Raw genomic sequence first — 16,206 nt, 5'->3', positions numbered from 1 at the left:
CCCAAGAAGACTCGATGCTGTTGTCATTGCCGAAGGTGCTTCTTCAAAGTACTGAGTAAAGGGTCTGAATACTTATGTAAATGTGATATTTCTGATTTTTATTTGTAATAAATTAGCAAAATGTCTAAACCTGTTTATGCTTTGTCATTATGGAGTATTGTGTGTAGATTGATGAGGAACTTAAATAATTTAATACATTTTTGAATTAAGGATGTAAGGTAACAAAATGTGGAAAAAGTCAAGGAGTCTGAATACTTTCTGAAGGCACTGTACATCGACCTCGTCAAGAAGTTCGGATCTCTTGAAATAAGGGCTAAGGTGTTAGGGTGACAGTCACTGGACCCAGATTCGAGTTCCGGTCAGGGCTAACCCCTGAATTCGCTACAATACTGAGGCCCCCAGCCAATCAAAATTGGTCCCTGCCTGTGGTGTTGATTGTCTGGCTGTTCCATTCATCTGTAACCTGGTCTCTCTAGGAGTCAGTGATGCTGCAGTTCTGTGGGAACAAGTTGGACAAGAAAGACTTCTTTGGGAAGTCTGATCCTTTTCTGGTCTTCTACCGCAGTAATGAGGACGGATCGTAAGTTGTCAATCGTCGATCCAGTTTTCCATTTTGTACAAAACATCTTTCAAAATCTAATCAAAAATGGATTAATTTGCAACCATTAACGTTTGTAAAGTGTTATTCAAAATATGTTAGTTTTTTTACTCTAAGACGTACAAAACACACCGAGATACTGTACTATATTTGGTGTTTGCCCATACACAGTGGGAAAAGGCCTGTAGACAATGTACAAATACTGTACACTCTCCAAATAGCAATAGTATATGGTCACATGTACGTTAAATAATAATGTCCATGTCCTATACATCCTTGCTGAGACAGACACAGAGCGTATAGGTGGTGATGGATGAGTGGACGTGAAAGAGAGGATGAGAGGAGATAAAGAGAATGAAAGGAGAGGAAAAGAAAAAGAACGGGTTGTTGAGACTGAGTTGAGCACACGTTGTATGAGATGTCCTTGTCCAGCAGATGTTTTTATGAAAGTGGACTCCCTTTGTTTTGCGTTTAACGCATATGGCTTTTGTGCAGCTGGGTATTAACTGAAGCAGTTTAAATGGTCAGCTCCAGGACACAATAGCAGTATGCTGCCTGCCTCCTGCCTGCCTCCTGCTTGCCCATCCTGACCACCTGGTCACACTGCGTGCTGTTTAAGAGCAGTTGTTGTTGTTTTGTTTAGATTTTTAAAGACAAAACAATGACAAGCTTAATACTTATTAAGAAAACAAATATAAACAAACATAGTAAAGTTTGAGTCTTGAAAGGGTTCCTATACTGTAACGTGTGTGTGTGTGTGTGTGTGTGTGTGTGTGTGTGTGTGTGTGTGTGTGTGTGTGTGTGTGTGTGTGTGTGTGTGTGTGTGTGTGTGTGTGTGTGTGTGTGTGTGTGTGTTTCTAGGTTTACTATCTGCCATAAGACAGAGGTTGTAAAGAACACTCTGGACCCAGTGTGGCAGGCCTTCAAGATCCCTGTCAAGGCCCTGTGCAACGGCGATTATGATAGGTAACTGATACCAGAGATACAGGTAACTGGTATCAGAGATGCAGGTAACTGGTACCAGAGATGCAGGTAACTGGTATCAGAGATACAGGTAACTGATACCAGAGATACAGGTAACTGGTACCAGAGATACAGGTAACTGATACCTGAGATACAGGTAACTGGTACCAGAGATGCAGGTAACTGATACCAGAGATACAGGTAACTGATACCAGAGATACAGGTAACTGGTACCAGAGATGCAGGTAACTGGTACCAGAGATACAGGTAACTGATACCAGAGATACAGGTAACTGATACCAGAGATACAGGTAACTGATACCAGAGATACAGGTAACTGGTATCAGAGATACAGGTAACTGATACCAGAGATACAGGTAACTGATACCAGAGATACAGGTAACTGATACCAGAGATACAGGTAACTGATACCAGAGATACAGGTAACTGGTACCAGAGATACAGGTAACTGGTATCAGAGATGCAGGTAACTGGTATCAGAGATACAGGTAACTGGTATCAGAGATACAGGTAACTGATACCAGAGATACAGGTAACTGGTATCAGAGATACAGGTAACTGGTATCAGAGATACAGGTAACTGATACCAGAGATACAGGTAACTGATACCAGAGATACAGGTAACTGATACCAGAGATACAGGTAACTGGTATCAGAGATACAGGTAACTGATACCAGAGATACAGGTAACTGGTATCAGAGATACAGGTAACTGATACCAGAGATGCAGGTAACTGGTACCAGAGATGCAGGTAACTGGTACCAGAGATACAGGTAACTGTATATGACAGATGCATAGATTCAGTACTTTGAAATAAAACGGAGAATGGCGGAGATTTGTTGTAGATGGAATAACTTCCTCCCTTTACTCTACATTAAAATGTATACACTCCAGTTATAAGATATTTATATAAATCAAATGTATTACTATAATGAATGCAATCCACTCTATAGGAATGACCAGAGCTAGCTAGGCCTCTTGGGTGTGATGTCTGCCTATATCACTAAGCAACAGAAACAAACCCCAACCCACAAATAACTAGGTATCAGTATTCCTCTGTACTTGGTAGTTGACCACAGACCATTTCTAGAACCACTTTAGGATTCAGGTACAAAGCAGTGGCTGCTGCTACAATCTTTATTTTTTGCGACCCGTGACTCCAGCAATCTTTAGCATATTGAATCCCAATAGCAGACATAACTTCCTGAGAGCCAGACCATCTTCTTACACAGATGAGCGCTTCTGATTTAAACAGAGATTCTCAATCAGCCCACTAATAGTTTTTTTCTAATGGAATTTCTCTCTCTCTCTCTCTCTCTCTCTCTCTCTCTCTCTCTCTCTCTCTCTCTCTCTGTCTCTCTCTCTCTCTCTCTATCTCTCTCTCTCTCTCTCTATCTCTCTCTCTGTCTCTCTCTATCTCTCTCTCTCTCTCTCTCTCTCTCTCTCTCTCTCTCTCTCTCTCTCTCTCTCTCTCTCTCTGTCTCTCTCTCTCTCTCTCTCTCTCTCTGTCTCTCAGGAGCATAAAGGTGGAGGTGTATGATTGGGACAGAGATGGAGGGTAGGTACTGTCTCAGACACACACACACACACACACACACACACACACACACACACACACACACACACACACACACACACACACACACACACACACACACACACACACACACACACACACACACACACACACTTACATGCAGGCAGGTACACACACGCCACTTTTTTATCACATGATCATTTGTGAGGCAACACACTATATCGGCATCCACAAAAACGCAGACATTGATGAAATGGCATTGAATTAAATAGACAAAATATATTGTATCTCTATGAGAAACAATAACTCTCCACTGTGATGGATGAGGAGGTTGGGAGGATGAGGTCACAGCTGGTAGGTACCAAACCTGTTCAGGGGTGTCTGACACTGAGTACTGTTGCATGCACACAATAATATGATTATTGTGGATAGTCAGATGAATATAATAGTTTGTTTAAAACTTTTGCCTGCTTTACAAGAAGAACAGTGCTGCCACATGCGCAGATCAAATACAACGCTTGAACGCCCATTTAGCTGTTTACATGTAATTCCAAAGATTGTTCAGAAAACCAGGTGTTTTAATCACCGTATCCTTACTTCGATTATGACCTTACGCCGATTAAGATAAGCAGAGTAAGGTGTCTACATGACTAATGCCATACTCAGCCCACTGCCAGAATCAGTTTAATATTGATTTATTAGTGTGTATGTAACTGTACTCAGTGTGTGTGTTTGCTCACCCAGGCATGACTTCATTGGGGAGTTCAGCACCAGATACAGGGAGATGTCAAGAGGCCAGTCACAGTTCCACACCTATGAGGTAAAAAACACACACACAAACACGCACACAACCTTGTCTCAGCTGTTTACCCAAACAATGAACCTTCCAGGGTATTGCACTAATTATCTAAGCAATACTTTGCTCTCCCGCATCCATCTGCTTTCATGGCCTAATCAGCCTATTAGATTGAGGAACAGAATTCAGTTAGACAGGCTTTATTTTCAACTTACGATCAGCGAGACGAATTGAGCCAAGCCCTGTTCTCCTTCTCTGCAGGTGGTAAATCAGAAGAAGAGAGACAAGAAGAAGAAGAGATACCTCAACTCAGGAACAGTGAGTTAATACCCTCTTCTACTCCACCTACCTTTAAACCCTAGCAATCCCTTAATGGGATTCTATCAATGTGATTCTGCACTTACGTATCTGTGCCTGTTCATAGCCCAAAGGAGTCACTGTTGAAAGACTAGTCTAGTCCTGCACTCTGTGTGCTGTTGTTAACTTCTCTATGGTTGTTGTGCCATGTTTCAATAGGTGTACTCTATTGTGTACTCTATGGTGTATTCTAGTGTGTGCTCTATGGTGTACTCTATGGTGTACTCTATGTACTGTTGAAATAGGTGTGCTCTATGGTGTACTCTATGGTGTACTCTATGTACTGTTGAAATAGGTGTGCTCTATGGTGTACTCTATGGTGTACTCTATGTACTGTTGAAATAGGTGTACTCTATGGTGTACTCTATGTATTGTTGAAATAGGTGTACTCTATGGTGTACTCTATTGTGTACTCTATGTACTGTTGAAATAGGTGTGGTAATACTGTAGTTCCACTGAAATCCCAATGTGTTTTAAAGGGATAGTTCACTTTTATAAAGTTTTAGGCTTATTATAAAGTCGGAAATAAGCTAAAACTTCAAAAAGTATCCCTTTAACCTCCGAACATGTTGCCAGGTAACCCTGCTGTCCTGCCTGGTGGACATGGAGCTCACCTTCCTGGACTACATCAAAGGGGGGTACGTTACAAAGTTTTGTTTTTAATTAAAGTCTCATTTGAATAGGGGCACATTGAATTAAAGTTTTATTTGATTAGGGACACATTGAATTAAAGTTAATTTTGAATAGGGACACATTGAATTAAAGTCTCATTTGAATAGGGACACATTGAATAAAAGCTTAATTTGAATAGGGACGCATTAAATAAAAGTTTAATTTGAATAGGGACACACTGAATTAAAGTTGTATTTGATTAGGGACACATTGAATTAAAGTTGAATTTGAATAGGGACACATTGAATTGAAGTTGAATTTGAATAGGGACACATTGAATTAAAGTTGAATTTGAATAGGGACACATTGAATTGAAGTTGAATTTGAATATGGACACATTGAATTAAAGTTGAATTTGAATAGGGACACATTGAATACACAACAGTCAGATGGATTGCACCATCACTCTTTAGCATACACCTAATTTCCATTGCTTGTCCCTAGATCTGTGTTAAAACGTTTAGTACTAGCTTTCCATGTTGTATTGTTCATTTTGACTGTACCCCATATGCAACCTGCACATTTTTATTTCCAAGCAGCTACTGTAAAGTACATCATTTAACTGAAACAATTTCCATGGTAACCTCTTTATCTAGCGCTAAGCTCACTTACATCCCTAGTGGTAATTGAAGGTGGAACAAACTCCTAGTTAAGTGGATTACTAATCAGATCGTAGGCCTATGTTCATTTTGAAGGTGACAGCAGTAACTCATAACCCCTTGTCAATTAATTGAGTTAGTCGGATCACTTTGAATCGTGATGTAATTGAATGTAGTATGACTGACGCTTCAATATCTTTACTGTTTGGTTTTGTCTTGCAGGACTCAGATTAATTTCACGGTGGCAATTGATTTCACAGCATCAAATGGTGAGTGTGACCAAATCTGTTTTTAGTTCTTGTCAGCCCTTGAGAACCCTGTGCCTGTGTGGCAGTAAGGTAATGTCCATGTGTTTTCAATGTTGGTGTCAGAAAACCCAAGACAAAGGGTAAGAAGGAACAATTTGTATCACCAGCATTGCAGCTACAAAGCTTTTTTTCAAGACAATTCTCAATGGTAGAAAGCTGCTTGATCTTTTGCAATGTATGAACAGCATCTCCTCTTTCCAACTACACAACAGTGTGGACCTCAGTTCTACTGTGTTGGGTTTGTGTCCAGGCAACCCGGCTCAGCCCACCTCCCTCCACTACATGAGTCCGTACCAGTTGAATGCCTACGCCATGGCTCTCAGGGCCGTGGGGGAGATCATCCAGGACTACGACAGTGACAAGATGTTCCCTGCTCTGGGCTTCGGAGCCAAGCTGCCCCCGGACGGACGCGTGTCGCACGAGTTTGCTCTGGTGAGGAGACAGGAGACACCTCCATCCATTCTTACATCCATCTATCCCTCCTCCTTCTTACCTGCCACTCTCTCGTCAGTCCTGGTTCTGGACCAGTGGAGGCTGGTGGAGGAAGAACTGACAAATGACCCTTTAGGCTCTGGTCATAAGTAATTCACTAGTAGTTCCTGTTCTAACCCTTCCTATCCAGATGTAGTGCCCTTGCCGCCCTAGGGGCTGGCAGTCATTCCAGCTGCTCAGTTGGGGAACACTCTCCCCAGAGGGGCCCAGCCTGAGACCACGACAGGCCCCATATGCATTCATCTAGGCATTAAGGATTTACTGAGTCAGTATTTTAAGAATGGACTGCATGGAAAGAGGGAGAGAGGGAGAGAGGGAGATTTCTATGTTGTCTCGCTCATGTTCCTGATGTTTGTTCTGTGTGTTCCTGTATAGAACGGCAACCCTCAGAACCCGTACTGCAGTGGGATTGAGGGAGTGATGGAGGCTTACTACCAGAGCCTCAAGTCTGTCCGCCTCTACGGACCCACACACTTCTCCCCTGTTATCAACCACGTGGCCAGGTACTGTATGCCATACACACACTCACACCAGAACTAACCACCATGTACAAAGAGCATTCCCAGTGCGATTCCATTGAACTCCTACTGTGGTCCTTCAGTGTGGTACAATAAGCTGCTATGATCAATAGATAGCCCCAGTGTGTTCCACAGTGACCTGTAACTCCTCAGGGAAAGACCAGATTAAAATAAATGCTGTAATAGCTCAGCCGTCCCACTGAAATCAATACTAACTGTGGTGGCATGAACACACACGGACACACGCACACCTACGCACAGACAAACACCCACGCACGCAGGCATGCACACATGCACAAACACACGTCTTGTCTTCTCAGTTTGAGAAAATCGTTTGTGCTTTGTGTGCAACCGCTGAGCATACCGTGAAGATCAAAGGTCAACATAGGTCTGCCTGTCAGACGGTGATCAGAAAGGAACACTCTTTTCACACCCACTCACAGAACAGTTAGTAACCACACATGAAAGCAGCAGCTCAAGCTATGATTGGTGAAACTACCACGTCCGTTTATGATGTCACAACAACTTTACTTTTTTTCCGTCGGACATCATTGCATGCTCCTCTCCTCCATTTCATCAACACAACCGAAACAATAACAAGGGCGCTGGGGGGGGGTCGAACAGTGGCGCTGTTACTCCCTTTATTGGATTTCAGCTTTAAGTCTGCGTCCCAATTGGTCCCATAGGCTCTGGTCCAAATGAGTGCACTATATAGGGAATATGGTGCAGTTTAGGACGCACTCTTAATGTCACATTTCCTCACCATCACACAAATAGATGCGAGAACCCAGTTCAGATTATATTACAACATCACACCGGTGTCTTTATATGAGAATTTAAAAAAATTATGAAAAAAGGGACACACACAAGACAAGGATAAAACATGGCCTTCCAGCTTCCAACGTAATCCCTTACTTATTGCAGCAATAAAATAAACTGCAAACGCAAGCAAGAGGTCAGAGGTCTTCTCCTCCTCTGCATCCAAAGTTATTCAATATTGTCCTTCAAAAGTATTCATTCAACATTGCATGCAGATAGAATGGTTGGTGGTTGTTGAAAACAAATAAGGCTTTGCACGATCGACCAGTGGACAGACACGATGACCAGTGGACAGACATCGTGAATAATGTTAATTTTATCCGAGCAGAAGAGAATTGCACTCGGTGCCTCGCTGTCTCTCCGTAGTGTGCAGTGTCCCCGTGCCATACATGCTCTAGTTGATATTCACTATTGGGAAATCTTACCCAATCATCTATAAACACACACAAGATTGACTGTAACAAGCTATCTCCCCCATCCCTCTTCGCTCCTCAACTCCCATCTATTTCCTGGTGTGGTCAGACCGCCCACGTGGCCTAAGAATAGCCTTGCCGTTCATAGCTCATTTATTCTCAGTGATACCAAAACACACTATGTATTTGCCACTCAGATGGTGTGTACCCCCAAGGGTTACAGTCCATGTATGGGCCAGATTTGGGTCTCAACCATCAACAAACCAATGACTAAACCATCACTAACATTGAGTGGCTGCTGCCAACATACTGATTCAAATCTCTAGCCACTTTAATAATTAAAAATTGGATGTAATAAATGTATCACTGGTCACTTTAAACAATTCCAATGTATATAATGTTTACATACCCTACGTTACTCATCTCATATGTATATACTGTACTCTATACAATCTACTGCATCTTGCCTATGCCGTTCGGCCATCGCTCATCCATATGAATATGTACATATTCTTATTCATTCCTTCACACTTGTGTGTGTATAAGGTAGTTGTTGTGAAATTGTTAGATTACTTGTTAGATATTACTGCACAGTCGGAACTAGAAGCACAAGCATTTCGCTACACTCACATTAACATCTGCTAACCATGTGTATGTGACCAATACAATTGGATTTGATTTGACTAGAGGTCCATGCAAGAGAATAGATAGATTAGTAAAAGAGGGGTCATAGGCGAACACAACATATGCTTCATAGCAGGGGTTGGAACCTAAATGGTTTTCCAATCATTTTGTTCTGAACAGAACCAGTAGTTTTTTGGTTCCTTTCAGTTTGCTTAATGTTGGACAAAAGCTAGCTAGCTAACGAGCTTGTGTGTGCACACAATTAAAAACACGCTTTCTTTTTTGTGGTTAATAAATCCAATGTGAGTAATGATAACTATAGTATCCTTAACTAGCATTGGAACAACTTAATCCATTCTTCTGTAATAAAAAATCACTCTCTAATTTCTGAATCACGCTTGTAACGTCAGTAGGCTACAGTAGCCGATGCTTCAGAGGGGGAGGGACATGAGAAGGGGGAGGGGTAGATTGCCTACACACACACACACACGCACACACACACACTCACACACACACACACACACACACACACACACACACACACACACACACACACACACACACACACACACACACACACACACACACACACACACACACACACACACAGGCAAAGATTTCCAGCTGGCAGGCAGACACTGGAATAAGTTTCTGAGTGACAGAGTGAGGGCTTTGCATGGGCGCTTTGTTGCATTTTTTGTGGGACTGAAACTGGACTGTGAAATAACGTGATTACCCGGTTCTCATGCTTTTAAAATAATGCTTCTATTCTAGAACAGTATATTTTATTTGGTTTTCGGTTCTGTTCCCTGAATCGGGTCCAACCCCTGCTTCATAGATGCATTTAATTAATTGATTTATGACATTTGACATTGTAGTCATTTAGGGAACCCTCTTATCCAGAGAGACTTGCAGTATTATTGATTACAGTATTATTGATTAGACGCTGCAACTCATATTGCTCTCCTCCCTGCTCTCCTCCCACCAACCTCTCTGTTTCTCCTCCCTCCCCTCCCCCCCCCTCCCCTCTCTCGCTCTCCGCCCACCTCCCCCCCTCCAGGTATGCACAATCAGTGAAAGACGGCTCCCAGTACTTCATCCTCCTTATCATCTCGGACGGCGTCATCACCGACATGGCTCAGACCAAAGAGTCTATCGTAAATGTATCTCAAATTTACTATTAATTAAAGGCCCACTTTTACAACATTTTGTCAGCCATTTTTATACATGTAAAATGTATGCTATAGCCTACACATCTTCATGAGTTAGAGTGGTTACATTTATCCAGCCCCATCCCCCAGTTATATCGCAAACCAAGTGGCGGGTCTGGATTTACAGTGAGGGAAAAAAGTATTTGATCCCCTGCTGATTTTTCACGTTTGCCCACTGACAAAGAAATGGTCAGTCTATAATTTTAATGGTCGGTTTATTTGAACAGTCAGAGACAGAATAACAACAACAACATCCAGAAAAACGCATGTCAAAAATGTTATAAATTGATTTGCATTTTAATGAGGGAAATAAGTATTTGACTCCTCTGCAAAACATGACTTAGTACTTGGTGGCAAAACCCTTGTTGGCAATCACAGAGGTCAGACGTTTCTTGTAGTTGGCCACCAGGTTTGCACACATCTCAGGAGGGATTTTGTCCCACTCCTTTTTGAAGATCTTCTCCAAGTCATTAAGGTTTCGAGGCTGATGTTTGGCAACTCGAACCTTCAGCTCCCACCACAGATGTTCTATGGGACTAAGGTCTGGAGACAGGCTAGGCCACTCCAGGACCTTAATGTGCTTCTTGAGCCACTCCTTTGTAGCCTTGGCCGTGTGTTTTGGGTCATTGTCATGCTGGAATACCCATCCACGACCCATTTTCAATGCCCTGGCTGAGGGAAGTAGGATCTCATCCAAGATTTGACGGTACATGGCCCCGTCCATCGTCCCTTTGATGAGATGAAGTTGTCCTGTCCCCTTAGCAGAAAAACAGCCCCAAAGCATAATGTTTCCACCTCCATGTTTGACGGTGGGGATGGTGATCTTGGGGTCATAGGCAGCATTCCTCCTCCTCCAAACACGGCGTTGAGTTGATACCAAAGAGCTCCATTTTGGTCTCATCTGACCACAACACTTTCACCAAGTTGTCCTCTAAATCATTTAGATGTTCATTGGCAAACTTCAGACGGGCATGTATATGTGCTTTCTTGAGCAGGGGGACCTTGCGGGCGCTGCAGGATTTCAGTCCTTCACGGCGTCGTGTGTTACCAATTGTTTTCTTGGTGACTATGGTCCCAGCTGCCTTGAGATCTTTGACAAGATCCTCCCGTGTAGTTCTGGGCTGATTCCTCACCGTTCTCATGATCATTGCAACTCCACGAGGTGAGATAATAATAATAATATAAATAATATATCCCATTTAGCAGACGCTTTTGTCCAAAGCGACTTACAAGTCGGCTGGGGCCACTACTTTTACATATGGGTGGCCCCAGCGGGAATCGAACCCACGACGCTTGGCGTTGCAAGCGCCGTGCTCTACCGACTGAGCCACACAGGACTTGCATGGAGCCCCAGGCCGAGGGAGATTGACAGTTCTTTTGTGTTTCTTCCATTTGCGAATAATCGCACCAACTGTTGTCACCTTCTCACCAAGCTGCTTGGCGATGGTCTTGTAGCCCATTCCAGCCTTGTGTAGGTCTACAATCTTGTCCCTGACATCCTTGGAGAGCTCTTTGGTCTTGGCCATGGTGGAGAGTTTGGAATCTGATTGATTGATTGCTTCTGTGGACAGGTGTCTTCTATACAGGTAACAAACAGAGATTAGGAGCACTCCCTTTAAGAGGGTGCTCCTAATCTCAGCTCGTTACCTGTATAAAAGACACCTGGGAGCCAGAAATCTTTCTGATTGAGAGGTGGTCAAATACTTATTTCCCTCATTAAAATGCAAATCAATTTATAACATTTTTGACATGGGTTTTTCTGGATTTTGTTATCATTCTGTCTCTCACTGTTCAAATAAACCTACCATTAAAATTATAGACTGATCATTTCTTTGTCAGTTGGCAAATGTACAAAATCAGCAGGGGATCAAATACTTTTTTCCCTCACTGTAGTTGCTTTTCAAATTAAGAAGAAGACCTTCAACATTCAAATCCACCACCACTTACGGTACCACCTACTCAGTCATTCTTGGTGGGTGGACCAATGTTGATAGTGTTTCATGTCTGTCTGTCTATGTTGAAGTAATGCTGTTTGGAATGCCCTGACTCAAAAATGGTGTTACATAGAAATAGAAATCGCTGCTTTTCGTTAAACAATTTTCCCTACGTACTGTAATGTGATTGTGGGGTACGATATGAGAACTATGAGTTTCAAGCAACCCCAGAAATAGATATTTCTGCCAATTTAATGTTCACCTAAATGGCAATACAGAGTTATGAAACATAGTGATATGTTAATCTAGCATTCTTTCTCACAAACCTTTTGGCAAATGGCTTCCACTCAAAATTGCAATGCAATAGGTGTCCGCTATTCATTTATAAGCTGTCAGACTGGCTGGGGTTTAAACACAAGTTGTACATGTATGAAATGACAGAGGTGACAATCCTACAAAGGCTTGGCAAAATGTGGGAGCCAAACCACATAAAGGAGCAGAATTGGAAAACATCGACCACTTTGTGACAGGCAGTTTCTACCATTTTTCTCTGAGAAGGAGAACTTGTACAGTATTTACAGTATTGTCAATAATTGGGGGTATTTCTCCTGTGGCATTTTAGATAACGATGGTTATTGGCGTTGGCATTGAAAGGAACTTGTTTTCTCAACCTCTCTTTTTTTTGTTGACACCTCTCTTTCTCTTTATTTGTTTCTCTCTCTCCCCCCACCTCCAAAGGCGGCTACTCTGCCCATGTCAATTATAATTGTCGGGGTTGGACCGGCGGAATTTAATGGTACAAAAGGACCAATGGAATGTGTGTGTGTGTGTGCACCCGTTTGTGTGCACCCGTGTGTGTACGTGCACGCATTTGTGTTTCTAATCTCTTCCCTGCGTTAAATCCATTATTGCGCCCCTCACCTGGTTCTCCCTCTCTTCTGCTTCTCACCTTTCCTTTTTCTATCCTTCTTTCTTACCCCTCCCTCTCCCTATCGCGCTCCTCACCCGGCTTCCCTCTCTTTTCCTTTCCTTTTCTATCTCTCTCTCTCATATCTCTCGCTCATTTGCTTCCCATCCCCCACATTGTTTATCTTTCTAAATGTCAATGCTCATTTGACCCAACGTTCTACAGAAATGTGTCATCATTTCCCTTCACCTTTTTGTAGTAACAGACCAAGTCCTCACCTTTCATCTCTTATCATAGGAAATAGGTGTTTACCATTCATAAAACACTCCAGCTCCATGATAAACACATTCATTCTTTATGAGCAATTAGCCTTTTAAAGTCAACGGTCCTTTAAGATTATCACGCTTACAAAGTCAATGTGCACAGCAGCATGATGTCCCTCCCTGTTCCGCTACACATGGTTGCTTTTTTTTGCTTATACAGATGTAGGATCTTAATTTGATCACCCTGTTGCAAGAGAACTTTCCTGCAATGAAGGACATTTAAAACTTGTAGTGTATTTGAGGTTTAAAAAGGCTTCTGAAGTTTTGTATTTTCGACTTGGAAATTTCAAACTTGATTTTCCCTTACAAAAAATTGATCAATGCCTACAAAAAAAAATGTTGATGCTGCAGGATTATTTTCCTGCTTTAGCAAACAGGCTAAAATTAAGATCCTGGATCTGTGCATCAGTGGAGGCTGCTGAGGGGAGAACGGCTCATAATAATGGCTCGTTTACACTAGGTTACATTAGATTGGCCTACCAATGTAATAGTGGTGGGTACAATATAATACGAATTGTAGGATGTATAGTATCCTACGCCTTGATCACATTTTACCTGTTTAGTATGATATATTACATTCAACTTTCAGGTGTCTGTTTCTCAAACTAGACACTCTAATGTACTTGTCCTCTGCTCAGTTGTGCACCGGGGCCTCCAAATCATATTTCTATACTGGTTAGGGCCAGTTTGCACTGTTCTGTGAAGGGAGTAGTACACAGCGTTGTACGAGATCTTCAGTTTCTTGGCAATTTCTCGCATGGAATAGCCTTCATTTCTCCAAACAAGAATAGACTGATGAGTTTCAGAAGAAAGTTCTTTGTTTCTGGCCATTTTGAGCCTGTAATCAAACCCACAAATGCTGATACTCCAGATACTCAACTAGTCTAAAGAAGGACAGTTTTATTGTTTATTTAATTAGCACAACAGTTTTCAGCTATGCTAACATAATTGCAAAAAGGTTTTCTAATGATCAATTTGCCTTTTAAAATTATCAACTTGGATTAACAACGTGCCATTGGAACACAGGAGTGCTGGTTGCTGATAATGGGCCTATCTACCCCTATGTAGATATTCCATTTAAATAAAATAGCAGTTTCCAGCACAAATAGTAATTTACAGCATTAACAATGTCTACACTGTATCTCTGGTCAATGTGATGTTATTTTAATGGACAAAAAAAATGACATTTCTACGTTACCCCAAACTTTTAACGGAAGTGTATGTTTACTATGTTACGTCTTGTAATGTAACCTAACGTAAAGTAACATATCATGCTAAATGGTTTTGCTCTAAGACATAAGACATCTAAGACATTTGCTCTAAGAAATAAAGGTGAAATAAATAAAAGACCAGACTGGTTCATCACTCACCCAGTACTGTGCAGTAACTTACAACCAAGGATTTCACGGCTCTACACACACATTTACGGTACTCAAACAACATTGCATGGCAGGCAATGAAACAGTGTCATCTCGTGTAGCATGCTCACTGGCTCTCTGTGGTAATGTAGCGTGTGTAGTTAATGCACATGGACGACAGTGCAGCATGTGTAGTCAACGATGTGTCATGCTCTGTGGCACTGATGATGTTGCCATATTGATGTGGGCTTTGTTCTGACATGGCATGGATGACTGATGTGCTTCTCTCTCTCCTTCTCAGAAATGATTGAGCTTGATGGAGACGAAGAGAGGATTTCATCTCAAGGGAGGTTCGCAGAGAGAGATATTGTTCAGGTATTATGGAGCTTTTTCATACATTAACGCAGTTTCATTGTCTCTGGAAATAGGCTGACATTCTATAGAATGTGTATATCATGTATGTATGAAAATGGCTTCTCTCTCTCTCTCCCTCATTCAATCACCATCTCTGCGTCTTTCATTCCCCCCTCTTTCTAATCCACTGTCTTTCTCCCCGTATCTTCACATGTATTCTGTCTTTCTCCCTGTGTCTTCACATCTATTCTGTCTTTCTCCCTGTATCTTCACATCTATTCTGTCTTTCTCCCTGTGTCTTCACATCTATTCTGTCTTTCTCCCCATATCTTCACATCTATTCTGTCTTTCTCCCTGTGTCTTCACATCTATTCTGTCTTTCTCCCTGTATCTTCACATGTATTCTGTCTTTCTCCCTGTGTCTTCACATGTATTCTGTCTTTCTCCCTGTATCTTCACATCTATTCTGTCTTTCTCCCTGTATCTTCACATCTATTCTGTCTTTCTCCCTGTGTCTTCACATGTATTCTGTCTTTCTCCCTGTGTCTTCACATGTATTCTGTCTTTCTCCCTGTATCTTCACATGTATTCTGTCTTTCTCCCTGTATCTTCACATCTATTCTGTCTTTCTCCTCCTCTACACCACTTCTCTACCATTATTATTTTCTAATGGAACCACTGTACCCTTTCTCTTACTGTCTCCCCACTCCTTCTCTTCCTCCCCTCTTCTCCATTCCTTCTCTCTTCCTCCCCCCTTCTCTCCATCCAGTTTGTTCCGTTCCGTGACTACATCGACCGCAGAGGGAACCACATTCTCAGTATGGCCCGTTTGGCCAAAGAGGTCCTGGCTGAGATCCCTGACCAGTTCCTCTCCTACATGAGGACCAGGGGCATCAAACCAGGCCCCTGTCCCCCTGCCTACACCCCCACCCCCGCCTTGCACCCCCTCTTCACCCGACGGGTCAGCCGAATCTGAAGGGTAAGACACCCCCCCCGACCTCTTCCTCTTTTGCTTCTTCTTCTTCCTCACTGGAGTCGTTTCCACGCTCATGTTGTACCTTTGTGGACTCTGGGATTCCATCATTCGTGGCATTGGTCAGCCCTTTCTGTGGAGAGGACAGATCGCCATCATCCCTCAGGAAGGACTTCCACTGAGAAGTCAGAAGTTAGAGGTCAGAGGACGCAGTTTACTGGTCTGACCCAGGAAGTGGGTGGGTCACTGTAATTGACGAGCCAGGAGCAGCATCCAATCTGTGGAGAACCTTTCAGAAGCGCATTTCTGATCTGTTATTTCTACGTCCTGCTCTTCCTCTCAACTTCACTTCTCTTTCACCAACAGTCTCTTTCTAAATGTTTACAAAAGTTGAGGATGACGAGGAGGATTCATACTCGTGGACACAT

The 16,206-nt window shown here is 42.4% G+C and overlaps 1 pseudogene; it reads left to right on the top strand.

The window, feature by feature from the left end:
* Positions 1–15,781, top strand: part of LOC135509026 (copine-8-like) — an 82,751-nt pseudogene extending 66,970 nt beyond the window's left edge.
* The last annotated feature ends 425 nt before the right edge of the window (positions 15,782–16,206 follow it).

This window comes from Oncorhynchus masou, chromosome 22 (assembly GCF_036934945.1).
Source record: "Oncorhynchus masou masou isolate Uvic2021 chromosome 22, UVic_Omas_1.1, whole genome shotgun sequence".
Lineage (NCBI taxonomy): Eukaryota > Metazoa > Chordata > Actinopteri > Salmoniformes > Salmonidae > Oncorhynchus > Oncorhynchus masou.
The sequence above is the reverse complement of the archived record's forward strand: the minus strand, read 5'-3'. Positions and strand labels throughout refer to the sequence as shown.